The 13740-nt window shown below is 40.1% G+C and overlaps 1 pseudogene; it reads left to right on the top strand.

Annotated features, from left to right (window-relative positions):
* The first annotated feature begins 11428 nt into the window (after nt 1-11428).
* LOC101420640 (negative elongation factor D-like) lies at nt 11429-12915 on the top strand (annotated as a pseudogene).
* The last annotated feature ends 825 nt before the right edge of the window (nt 12916-13740 follow it).

Genomic DNA, 13740 nt, shown 5'->3' with positions numbered 1-13740 from the left:
AGAGGCGCCAATAACTCTCAGGAGCGCGTGCCTGAGCACCTCCACCCCTGCCTTCACCTCTGCCTTCTCCCCTCTGCGCTTGCTCCCCTTTGCCTTGCTCCACTGCTCGTCGTCCCGCCCTCCCCTCGTCGGGGCCTTCTCTTGGCCCGCGACCACCGTCGGAGCCCCACCGGCTCCGACCCCTCGTCTCACCGCGCACCTCGGCTCCCATCGCCGCGCTCTCAAGGTAAGGGCCCCTTTTCTTATCGGCTCCAAAAGGCCATTAGCGATGGGTAACATCCTATCTGCTAAGCAAGCCCCACAAGTTCGGGCCCTCGCCGGTCTCCTAGACACTCACCGGTGTAAGATCTCTCTGAAACAGCCCCAAGTCTTCTGTAACCGCGGCCCCCCATGCCGCCATCGCTCTCAAGCAGCACCAGCCCTGCTAAACGGCCCACAACCCACTTTTCCCGGCCCACAGCCTGCTTTCTAGCATCTAATAACGTTTCTGCTTTTAACAGCTCCCCATACTTCTGCGGAGCTTCCTCCTGTCTCGACCTCACTCCTCTTCTCAGCCATCCAAAGCGTCCTTTCTCGTCCCCCGCCCCCCTCCTTTTTTCGCTTGAACCCCTACTGCGTTGCAGATTGGGCCTCCCCATGTCGGCCCGCCCCGTTAACATCGGCCTCTCTCGCACCCATGGAGACTTTGGCCTTCTTGTTGCCCTCGCCTATGTCTCCACCACTCCCGACGCTGCCGCCACCACCGTCGCTGGTGCCCTGACGCGACTTGTCCTCACCGCTGCGATCCTCCAGACCATCACACAGTCTGCCTCTACCGCTCTTCGCCGCCAAGAAGAGATCAACTACCTGTAACGCGCTGTCATCCTGGACTTTTAACAAGCAGATGGACCTTATAGCCACCGAGATCAACAAGAATTGGACATTGGCCACCCTTGCTTGCAACGGCAAGATACTGCCCCCCAAATTGTACATTTGTATCCCCATCATACTCACCTCCCTCTTCAGCCCCGCTTCCCTCATTGCTTACTGCCTCTTGGGCCTCGGCTACTTGTTGCTGCTGCCATCCTGGCCCTTATTTGAAAAGAAGGGGGAAATGTGGTCACCAGTCGGGCTGAAGTGTGGTTTGCTGGCCTGGCGGGGGAGCAGCCGCGGTAGGCCAAGCCGCTGCCCTCATAATAGGGTGGCTGGTCGGACTCACCGCCACCCCTGAAAGGAACTCGGCATGGGCGCAGAGCGCCCTCGGGTCTCCCCTTCTCGGCAGCCATGCTTCCGCGGCCGCCCCTCCTCCCAGATGGCGCCACCTGATGCCTTGTGGGGCGGCACCCTTCTTCCTTCTCCCTGCGCAGGCGCAGGGCAGAAAATTCCAGTCTGCCCTTTTCCCCTCCCCCGACAGCAGCAACAGCCAGGTGTGGGCGGAAAAATCCAGCCCGCCCTTTTCCCCTCCCCCAACAGCAGCAACAGCCAGGCGTAGGCGGAAAAATCCAGCCCGCCCTTTTCCCTTCCCCCGACAGCAGCAACAGCCAGGCGTGGGCGGGAAACTCAAGTCTGCCCTCCACCCCAGCAACAGCAGCCACCAATCCCTAAACCCTGCCCCTTCCCCCAGCAACAGCGACAGCCAATCCCTAACCACCACCCCTCCCCCGTCCAGTACCGCCCACTGACCTTTTGCCGGCAACCAATCAGAACAGGGCGTGGCTTCGACCAATCAGCCTTCCCCAGGCCCTATAAAACTGTTGCCTCTCCCTCAGTAAAGTGGACTTGCGTGTTTACCTTGTCTCCGCGGTAGTTCTTCTGCCGTGCGCCCTCCAGTCCTGAGAGCCCCCGACAAGGGCCTGGCCTCCCTTGTCCCCAGTTCGTTGCCTGCTTCTCCGGGCGACCCCTTCGTCGCCTGCTTCTCCGGGCGACCCCTTCGTCGCCTGCTTCTCCGGGCGACCCCTTCGTCGCCTGCTTCTCCGGGCGACCCCTTCGTCGCCGGCTTCGCCGGGCGACCCCGTCAGCCGAACCGCGCAACCCCTTGTGAGACCGATCCCTCGTCTGCTGCCGGACCGACCCCTCGTCCGAAGTGGGACCGACCCCTCGTCCAGAGCTGGACCGACCCCTCGTCCGCAGCCAGACCCCACCTCTACCGACCGAGCAAGCCGCCGCAGGACTCAGCTGAGTTATCCTGCTGTTGAATTACAACTCTGCAGTCATCTGGCTCAATGATCCATGATAATCTCACATGGTTAGGGTTGTGCTGGCTGTAGGCTAGGACTGTCTCTCCACATAACTCTCATCTTCACAGAAGCTAAGGGCTTTCAGTTTCAGATCATCAAGACGGATAAAGAAGTTGTAAGACCTCTTGTAAATTGCACAGCATTGTCTGCCATATTATAGAGGTCAATGAAAACCACAAAGTCAGCCCAAATTCAATGAGGTAAAGAAATTCTGTACTTCTTGACTGGAGAGTAGCACAGACATATTACAAAGAGGCATGTGTACAAAGATGAAAGAAATTATAGCAGCTATTCTCTCAAACAATCTACCATGCCTACTCTAAGTTTTCTATTTATTCAAGCAAACACATGGAAGTCAATGGAGCCAATGTGGCTACACAGAGCAGGGTCATAACTTGCACAGCTTTTCTTTCCTAGATGTTTGCTCGTGTACTATTATAATGTCAGTGTCACTGTCAAAATAGGTAAGGCCATGCATTTATAGTGTGCTTCTACCTATTATTTGCAGTTCACATCAACATTCTGCTAGAACTTACTTTAAGCATCTAGGTGAGACTGTTTAAGGAAATGTTTCTGAACATGCTCCTTGTGCTTTATTTTTTTGTAATTATATGTTTGGTTTTCCAAAACTCAGTAACTGAAAACAAAAAAGCATGATCAATTCTCAGGTATTCCTAAACCATCTCTATGATATCAACTTTCCAATATTCTGGGAATTCCATATTATTTCATTCTTAGACTTAAATTTGAGAGACTAGAAATATTACTTTATGAACTTAACTGATTTTCACTAAACCTTCTTGTTAAATACTAAACAAGTTTAGATAAGTGCTTTTATTTTTTTTAATTTTTAAACATTTATTGAAGTGTATCACTCATAGATAAACATACATAAACAATAAGTGTATAATAGTTGTGAACTTATAAAACAAACATATATAACATCATACAGGACTCTTATAACTCACCCTAACACCAATAACTTTCACTGTTGTTAAACTTATTTAACTAATGATTAAAGAGCACTGTCAAAATACTACTACTAAACAAAACACTTTTCCCTCAACCAATCCTATTATTATTATCTTTATATCATTTATATATGAATGTACATAAACAATTAAGTGTATGGTAAAAGTTGTGAATTTATAAAGCAAACATGCATAACATCATTCAGGGGTCCCATGCATCAACCCTCCACCAAAACCTTGCATTGTCATGGGACATTTGTTACAAATTATGAAAGAATATCGTCAAAATCTTACTACTAATCATAGTCCTTACCTTACATTTGGTGTGTTTTACCACAATCCACCCTATTATTATTTTTTAAATATATTTTTATGACAGAAGTTGTAAATTTATAAAATAATCATGCACATGTGCAGAATTCCCAAACAACATCCCTCCATTAACACACCACAATGTGGTGTGTCATTTGATACAGATATAATAATTTCATCTCTTTGTTACCATGTCCATAGTGTACATTTGGCTCACCTTTTCCATACTGCCTCAGTATCAACACAGTACATCTTTTGCACAGATGCAAGAATATTATATTATTACTACTAGCACAGTCCATAGGTCACTCCAGCTGTATTTTCCCCATGCTTCTCCACATTCCCAATGCCCTGCAGTAGTGATGTACATTTGTTCTAGCTAACAAAGGACACTCGTGCATCTGCACCATCAACCATAACTCTCATCCACCTCTTGGTTTACTCTGCTATCCAGTCCCTAGATTATTCCCTAGCATTCTGTCAATTGGCATTTATATAACTAGACTTATATTTTCAGTCACATCCACATTTTATAGACTAGCTGTGACTCACTAGTGTGTTACCATTGACTCTATACATTTCCACACTTTTACAATAAAGCTAATTAAAACTTCTACATATATTAAACATCAGTAGTCCACTCAGTCCTCCTCTTATCTCCTTAAGAACCCACCACCTACCACCAGGTATTGAAGATATTTTCCAATAATTTCTTCTGGAAGTTTTATGGTTCTTGCTTTTATTTTTAGTTTTTTTGATCCATTTTGAGTTAATTTTTGGATAAGGTGTGAGATAGAGGTCCTATTTCTTTCTTTCAGCTATGGATATCCAATTCTTTTAGCACCATTTGTTGAATGGATTGTTCTGCCCAAGCTGTGTAAGTTTAACAGGCTAGTCAAAAATCACTTGACCATACTTGTGAGGGTCTGTTTCTGAACCATAAATTTGGTTCCATTGTTCAAATGTGTTTGTCTTTAGGCCAATACCATGGTGTTTTTACCACTGTAGGTAGGTATTATGATTTAAAGTCTGGAGATGAGGGTTCACTTTTCCTTTTATGATGTTTCTGGTTATTCAGGACTTTTTATCCTTTCAAATAAATTTAATGATCATGTTTTCATTTCTTTTTTAATGTTGGAGAAATTTTTATTGGGATTGCATTAAATCTGTGTATCAATCTGAGTAGAATTCTCATCTTAATGATATTTAGTCTTGCAATCCATGAGCATGGAATGTTCTTCCAATTCTTTAGGTCTTTTCAAATTTGTTTTAACATTGAGTTACAGTTTTCTGAATACAAGTGCTTTACGTCATTGGTTAAGTTTATTCCTGACTATTTGAGTTTTATTTGTCATATTTTATTTTCACCACTCTTTTGACATGTTTAGTTACTTTTATTGATATAATCTTCATTTCTAGACTCTCTTCCTGGGTCCTCTCTCCTGTCTTTTTTTGGAGGGCTGTAGTAAACCCTTTAGTATTTCTTGAAAATCTTATCTCTTGCTTAGAAATTCTCTCAGTTTCTGTTTATCTGTGAATATTCTGATTTCACCCTCATTTTTGAAAGACAGTTTTGCTGGATATAAGATTCTTGGCTGAAAGTTTTTCTCTCATAGTATTTTAAATATATCAGACCACTGTCTTCTTCCCTCTATGGTTTCTGGGGAGAAATCAGCACTTAATCTTTTTGAATATCCCTTATATGTTATGCATTGCTTTTCTCTTGTTGCTCTCAGAATTCTCGTTGTCTTTGGCATTTGACATTCTGATGCGTATGTGTCTTGGTGTCGGTCTATTTGGATTTTTTCGGTTGGCAGTAGGTTGTGCTTCTTGGACAGGGATATCTATGTCCTTCAATATGGTCGGGAAATTTTCTACCATTATTTCTTTAAATATTCCTTTTGCCCCTTTTCCCTTCCCTTCTCCTTCTGGGACACCCATGACATGTATCCTTGCATGCAATTTACTGTAATTCAGTTCCTTGAGACCTTGTTCAAATTTATCCATTCTTTTCTTCATCTGTTCTTTTGTATGTTCACTTTCAGAGACCATTTCTTCAAGCTCACCAGCCCTTTCTTCTGCCTCTTCAAATCTGCTAGTATATGATTCTAATGTTTTTAAAATTCATTTATTGCACATTTCATTCCCATAAGATCTGCTATTTTTCTATGTACAATTTCAAAATCTTCTTTGTGCTACTCCAATGTCCCTATATATCCTTAATCTCTTTAGCCGTCTCATTGAATTTATTAAGGAGATTTGTTTGAACATCTATGATTAGTTGTCTCAACTTGTTTATGCCATCTGGAAGCTTATTTTATTCCTTTAACAGGGCCATAGCTTCCTGTTTCTTGGTGTGGATTGTAATTTTTGTTGGTGTCTTCACATCTGGCTTACTAGAGAATTTATTCTGGGTACAATTTTTCTCTTTAGTTTAGGGCTTCTTGCCCTTTCTCCCTTGCTGGTTGTTTAGTAGGAGCCAAGCATGTAGTTGGTGCTATAAGGTATAGGCTCAAGCTACTCTCATTGTGCCAGGGACCAATGAGGCTTCTTCCAACTTTCTCCTTTGCCAGAGGTAGGAACAGATTCACAGCTGTGTGGAATAATCTAAGTGCAGGCCTAGACTGTAGTTGCACAGAGAGACTGATGAAGCTTCATGCCTCTTCTTCTGCCTGGGGTGGGGGATGGAGCTGCAGGTGTGGACAGCAATCTATGCAGTGCAGGTCTAAGATGACTGCAGTTGCCCTGGTAGACTTCTGACGTTCAGTCTATGCCAGCCAAAGTTACCTGCAGTTACCTGTATAGGCTAGTGCAGGGTTCCTCAGCTTCCTCCCTGCCAGAGGTGGGACTGAAGCCTAGGCTAGGGCTGTAGACTGATCTGCATGAAAGAAACTGGTTCCTGATGACACTGAGAGTTTCAGTCAGCCTGGCTTCCCCTCAGGCTGGGTATGGAGTCAAAATGGTGGCTACTGGCCTCTTTCTGACTTGGGCTGTTTCACACCCCAGCTGTTCCCAGGGTTATATCTTAGCTAGCGAAGTCTACCAATCAGTAGCTGAAATTGGAAGCCAACTGCATCCTCCTCCCCTATTTCTGGGAAATAGAGCTTCCAATTACAGGCACAGAATAGCTCCTGGGGCAGATTGTTTGGCCAGAGTAGGATAATCACCAACTTCCATGCTTGGCTGGTAATTTCCCAGAAAACCTGGCCCAGGTTCCTGCAGCTTCCTCTCTGCTGGAGATGGCACTGGGGCCTATGCTACAGCGGCAATATGATCTGGATAGAAAGAAGCCAGTCCCCACCAGCACTGCGATCCTCTGGCCACTTCCCCTCATGCCAGGCATGGAGTTAAGATGGCAGCTCCCAGCAAATTTCCAACTTGGAAAGGTTCAAACTTTAGCTGTTCTCGGGGTTATACCTTAGGCCCCTGAATTTACTCCTCAGTAGCTGAAATTGGTGCCCAACCATGTCTTCCTTCCCTGTTTTGGGGAAGTGAAGTTTTCAATTCCAGCCACGAAATAGCTCCTGAGGTGGCTTGTGCCTCCAGTGGACAATGGGCACCAGCCTCCAGAGCATAGAGCACTCTACTTATGAGTTTTCTCTGCATATGGGCAAGGATATGGAAGGATGGTCTTCTGGTCTCCTGAAGCCCCCAAGCAGGTGCTTCAGCGAGCTCCAGAGAGGTCTGGGTGTTCGCTAGCTGCCCTATAGCAGGAGCTGACTCTAGGAAATCTTTACTCTGCTGCCATCTTCCTGGTTCTCCCTAGTTAAGTGCTTTTAATATTGCAAATGTATAATTTACTTCAACAATGTTTCTATTGTAACCTTATTTTTTACTAGACTCATCTGCCTTTTGCATCATGTTTTAGTTTGCCAAAGGGTTGCTGATACTTTTGTGTTGGCTTTTATAAAGGGCATTATAGTTTAGAAATAGTTCATCTTCCATCAAAATCAATCTTAGCTTCGTATTTCATATTGTAACTACAATTTAACACTATCTTAACAAACTATGTTCTTTACTAAACAGTTTTAAAATATAAATTTTATTTTAATTAAATTTGTACCACTTTTGGCATAATCCCCTAAAAACCATATAATTAAATATCCTTGAAATGAAAATTATATTTTCTTCTCTTAGCACTTTTATTTGAGTGACACAGTAAGAATAAATTTCATAGTTGGATATTAAAATTACATCATTTTCCAAACTAATGAGTATGATACGCCAATTTATAAATCCCTGTACTGCAGCATATCAATTTGAATGGAACCACATTTTCACCTAGAACTCATAATATAAATGATTTTTATTTGTGACCAGTCCACAAAAGAGCATGTTATCCATAAAAATGACTTAAATCCAGTTTAAGAATTAATTTATTCAATATCTTGTTCAACATATACTAACGAAGCAAGTACAGTGTGCCTAGGACTAATCTTGCTTCCAATATAAAGCTGAAAGAGACATACAAGATGGTAGGCAGTTGTCTTGTAGATTTGGGTACTGGGGTCAAATTTCTAGGATGGTGGCCTTCTACATTTTCCCAGCATACTATAGTTAGAGATTTAGGAGACTGTGTCAAAGGATGGGATTGTTTTTCAGGGCTAGTGATGATAAAGAAATATCAACAATGTATCTGTTTAGACAAATTTGAAGTCTGATGCAATTTGAAAATATTAAATCCTTTAACAATTTTCCCTAGATACATTCAAAACATTACAACCAAGGAGAAATTAAAAAGATGATTTAATAAAGCTCTCATTATACATATAAAGATATTGAAGGCCAAAGGGATTGTTACCGAGTGACAGTTTTAAAGTAGATTCTAGACTCCCAAAATTCTGTTTTCAGTTTACTATTATTATTGAGATAACATAGTAATAATTATCAACTCTTGATCACATAGTTTTTGCTATACCCTCCGTTTGATGTTTTACATTTATTATTTTATTTAATTAGCACAACAACCATATGGTAGGGTGATAGTACTCTGATTTTACAGGGGGAAAAAAAAACTCAGCTCAGGGAGTTTATTTACAGACCTACTTATAAGGAAGCTTTGGAATGGAAACCTGAGTCTTCTTAAGCCAAAGTTCAATTCTTTAACTAAATTACACTGCTGGATAGACCACTCTGGCTGGTTTTCCATAAAAGAGGAAAAAAGGAGTAAGAAAAACTTGTCTTAGTTTCAGTCATCATGAAATTTTATGACAATTTTACCCCTCCCTACCAGCTGCTACCCTGCTTAAGAACATGTACTTACTTAAGAATACCTGTATCTGTTCTGGCATGTGAGATCCCACGATCACATTTTTTACTAATCTTGTTTTGTTTTTAGAAATCCCCAAGACACTTCTTTGCTTTAATAATACTAGTCACTATTATTCCTTTCACATAAATAAGGATAAATCTAGATGGACGATACTGATTGTACTAAGAATCTTCTTCTCTCTTTCTGTATGACAAAGCAGATATCACATTTCATTGAAAATTTCAAGATTTACATCTTTCTAAATTTAACATTTCCCTTTACTGTAGCAAATAGATATTTTTGAAAATAAATTTTGCCTTAAAGTCTTCTTTGTTTCAACAAATAGAAATCCTATTTACCTATTCTGTCTTGCACAATGATGCACCTTTTGAATACTGGGAGTATCTTAACTTTAAAAGTGATATATCTATAGCTTTAAATTACAACTCATTACCAGTTAACATGCTTTCTTTTTTATGACACAAGTATTGTAAAAGGTGTGAGAAAGTGATGGAAAGCTGCAGCTCATTTCAGAGGCCATGTCAGACTGGTTGGGGGTTGCCATGCCCAATCTGACATGGCCTCCCTCTAATCTGAGCATATGAAGTAACCCAGAATAAGAGGGTCCCCTAGTTAAGTCACTCAAACCTAGATAATACAAAACTAAAACAATAAAATACATTTTAAGAGTAGTTTGGATGTTAACATGAATCAGTAGTAATTGGTAGTAAGAGCAGAGAATAAATGTCACATATAGTGATGGCAATAACCAGAATTCATGTGTGAGCAAAGATATGGAATCAATGGTAGGCATCGTAGAGGAACATAGAGATGCTGTCACCAGCATTGTCTTCTAGAACAGCAAGCAATGTGCACCTACTTCTGGACAGGATGAATCACTCTAGAAGCTTTGAATCCTAAAATGCATTGCCTTTCTCTCTCAAGTCTGACCCTCAAGTAATTGCAACTGTTTCTTTCCTAGATTTTTCAGCTGGCAAAATTTCTACATAAATCCCAGTAATTAACATCTGTGAAAACTAAAAGTGCTTGCCTAGCACTGAAGCCAATAAAGGCTAGATTAGGTGCCAAGGGATAGGGGTAGAAATTAACTATAAGATCTATGATTAAATAGAGTTTGCAGCAGGTAGTTTAAGCAAAAGTTTCCAAAAAGTATGTAAAAAACTAATCCAAGAAAAGCACATTAATTTTATGCTGATCCTACAGTAACCTCTCATGGGAGAGGAAGGGTAGCTTCTAAAAAGCTTTAAAAAATTATTAACAATACCTAGTTTTGATTTGATCAATAATATTAAAACTATATTTTAATCTTTCTTATCAAATATAATTTTAATAGAATTTTGATTTACCTGTATTTATTTTAGGAATGAGAATGTGATTTTCCAAAAGTAACTATTCCAAGCTTTTAGATATCTGTTCATACTTCTAATCCAAAATAGCATTTTTAAAAATTAGGAGTAGCCCATGTGTGTGTAATATATAACATGCAATGAAATCTTTCTTCATTAGATTTTTCATTTGAAAATATGCAAAAATATTTTTAAATTAAGAGTCAAAACAAATGAATTAAGACAGTTTTAAATAGATATTTGAACTGGCCTGTGAAGTTTGTTAGATAAAACTATCTACTTCATCTATCATTTGGCAGAAAAATAATTACATTTTTTGAAAGGTCTTTAATTCATATTAGATAGTCATAACTTAAATAACTATGGAAAAACTGACAGTTCAGCATGAAATTTCAATGTTTTCCACATGTATACTGCAGTAAAATGAAAAATGTGATTGAAGCACTGCTCTAACAGCTGCATAAATCATCTTTTTAAATCCAGATTCTTGTTGCTTTGTAGGTTTATCAGAGAAGAGAAGCTGATTTTCAATTTAATATAGAAATCTGCAAATACTAGAATATTCTCTCATTCTATTTTCTTTGATTCGTATGTTCCCATAGTTCCATATTTTTACTAATGATTCCCAAAGTGTGTTTGCATGGGTGATTGAATAAATATGCACATTAAATACATGTTCAATAAAATAAATACAATAGAACAAATGAAATTTAACTTTTGGTAGAAAATAAATTAACAAAAAGTATATAAAAAAGCTAAACTGGAGTCCTAAATATTCATAAATATTTATTTAATGTTAGCTCAACAAATAATATATATTTGCTTTGTTAATATGTGCTTATTATTTTAGATTTTGAGAATACTATGGTAAATGTTATAAGTATTTCTAAATGAAAGGTATGATCTTTGTCACACTAACAGTGGCAAGAGATTTCTTTAGGTGACACTTGCTATGATAATGGAGATTCTTATTTCAGAGTATAAAGACATTAGCTACCAGGGTCAGGACAAAAGAAAATCATGGGTCATTTAATATATTTAGGCTGGAGCAGAGGTTAACTTTAACAATGCCCTTTACTCAGAACAAAATGGCAGAAGGCAATATTTCTCCTTAATGGGTAATATTATGTTTTTCCTATTCTGATAGCTCTCATTTAATAAATTTCAATGGATCTTTATTGAGAGTTCATTGAATTCCTGGAAATGTAACATACCTACTCCTATGATTTCTCCTCACCCATCTCCTGGGAAGGAGCTAAAAGCAAGAGGTGTCATTAAAATGTATTCATTTTGGTGCACCCATGGGAGAGTATGACGGGACATGCCAGGCATACTGGCATGGGCAAGGACTACTTCAGTATAACTGCCAAGTGGGGCAATAAGAGGGACATCAACAGGCAAGAGCATAATTATGGAGTAGAAGATGATGATACAGGGGTCCAGTAACGATGCTTACATACATTTTCTACCCAGCATTATACAATGAAACACTCTATCATTAACACACTGAAGAGGTATTTTCAGGCAGGAGGGTCTCTGGAGAATGTTTTCCAGCTCTTCTCGACAACTACATGGTGATGGCCAAGACTGTGAATCTGCTGGCTAAATGACTCATTCACACCATTCACACAGGTAGTGGGCAAGTGCAGGTTCAGGAAACTATGGAAAATCACTTGAAGAATGCATGATCAAACAGTTTAACCACATCAAGGCAGATTTCATTTTTACTAACAGAAAGACCCCAGCTTGGCTTGAACAAATGACTGCACATGCCAAATGGAGAGATATTTCTTATAAACTGGTTGAAGCCTCCTCAGACTGTTGGATATCTAACTTACTGTTAAACTTATTTCTGATGCAGGATACCAAGGAGAGATTACCAGCATAGCCACAGTTTGCAGCAGTTAGAAGCATTTTCTAGAGTACCACATAGTTCTCTATTTACAATTTTACACGGAGAAGAAAATCTTGAAAAACATCTTTCTGAGTTTTCCAAAATAGTATGTCTTGGAGTGCACAACAACCTGTTCTCCCAAGTGATGGTGTCCCAGCCTGCCCAAGAAGAGCAATGTGGCTCTGCCATGAGCAGGATTGCTCAGGAAGTTTAGTATTTTGTTCAGGAGAAATGTAATGTTGCAAGTGAGATCACTCCAGGATTAGGAACAGCCACTAATTTACCCAGGATTGTGAGGCCCTTGGGGTTATGCTGGTCAAAGGCATACTGAATCCTGCCAACCTCACTGTCCTATTCAAGATGTTCACAAGCATAGACCCTCCTCCTATTGAACTCATTCAGGTGCTGGTTTTCCTTGGTCTGCTTATGCAGTCACTCCTTAAATCAGGAGCCAGGATCAACCAGGACCACAAAGAGAAGCTTATTAACATCTTGGCATCTGCAGCAAGTATGGTTGAGACCTAGAAGAACAAGCAGGTAAGCATCTATAGGGATGAGTTGAAATTAACATCAAAAGCTGTTAAAACTATTCATAACTTACGTTGCAATGAGAACAATGGGACATCAGAACTAGAGTTGAGTACACTGTAAGTGCATTAGGTTACACTGGTGACAATGGATATACTGCAGTGGGTATCTTAAACTATATCAGAACCCAGGTATTTTCAAATGCAGACTGACTACACCCCAGAAAACATGGCATTGCTGGAGGAGATCAGCACCTGCCACCCATTCCTCTCCCCCCAGGTCCTGCAACTGCTGGTTAAGCTGTGAGAATGAGTACTCACAGCTGAACATGATAGAGCAGCTTGAGTTGAAGAAGACTCTATTGGGCCTAATATAAGGGAAATAATTTTGCAGAAGAGAGAACAGATTCCAGAAATATTTGTAAGCAGAACTGCAGAAATTCAATAACTGATTGAATGCTGAGTATTTATGCAGAGAGGAATCATAGATAATTGTGATATGTACATTTTGCAACAAATTGTGGATGGTGCTGTCATTTCCTTTCATAGGAACCTGGACATGAAATGTGGAAAGCTGAAGGAGATAATTATATATATAGATAGATAAAGTTATACTGGACTGAGTTCAAGGTATATGATTCTGCAGTCCTCAGCCTCTAGCAGATGTCTGCCCCAATATCATCCCATTGGCCCACTGTCTTAAGCAATTCATTCTTTGGAAAAAATTAGGCAAGACTTCACCTTAGTGGTAAGCAGAATTATTAATTTGTAAAAAAAATAACTGAATATACAAAATTGAGATTTCTTTTTGCATTTCTGCTGAAGGGGAATAAGCAATGATTTATTTCTCTGAGTATATAGTAGTAATTACAATCCTTCTATAGTTAAAAACACAATAAATGAGGAAAAGATACATTGGATACCTCATTTTACAGAAGCTGAGACATCTGTCTTTTAAACTTCAGATTCATTTTAACAGAGGTTATGCCTGGGTGAAGTTATTTTGAATTAGACTCCAAGGGATGGTTTACTCTGCATACCTTATGCTTTACCTACATTAACTTTCCTTTTTATTTATTTCTTCACAGATATTTTGCCACTATAATAGGTAAAAGGAAGAGTTTATGAATTGATAGGCTTGATTATCTTTTGAGTCAGTTGCATAATGCCCATATTCTCAAAAAATATAACTAAAAGCTTAA

This window comes from Dasypus novemcinctus, chromosome 8, assembly GCF_030445035.2.
Source record: "Dasypus novemcinctus isolate mDasNov1 chromosome 8, mDasNov1.1.hap2, whole genome shotgun sequence".
Lineage (NCBI taxonomy): Eukaryota > Metazoa > Chordata > Mammalia > Cingulata > Dasypodidae > Dasypus > Dasypus novemcinctus.
Note: the sequence above shows the minus strand (reverse complement) of the source record. Positions and strands in the feature narration are given on the sequence as shown.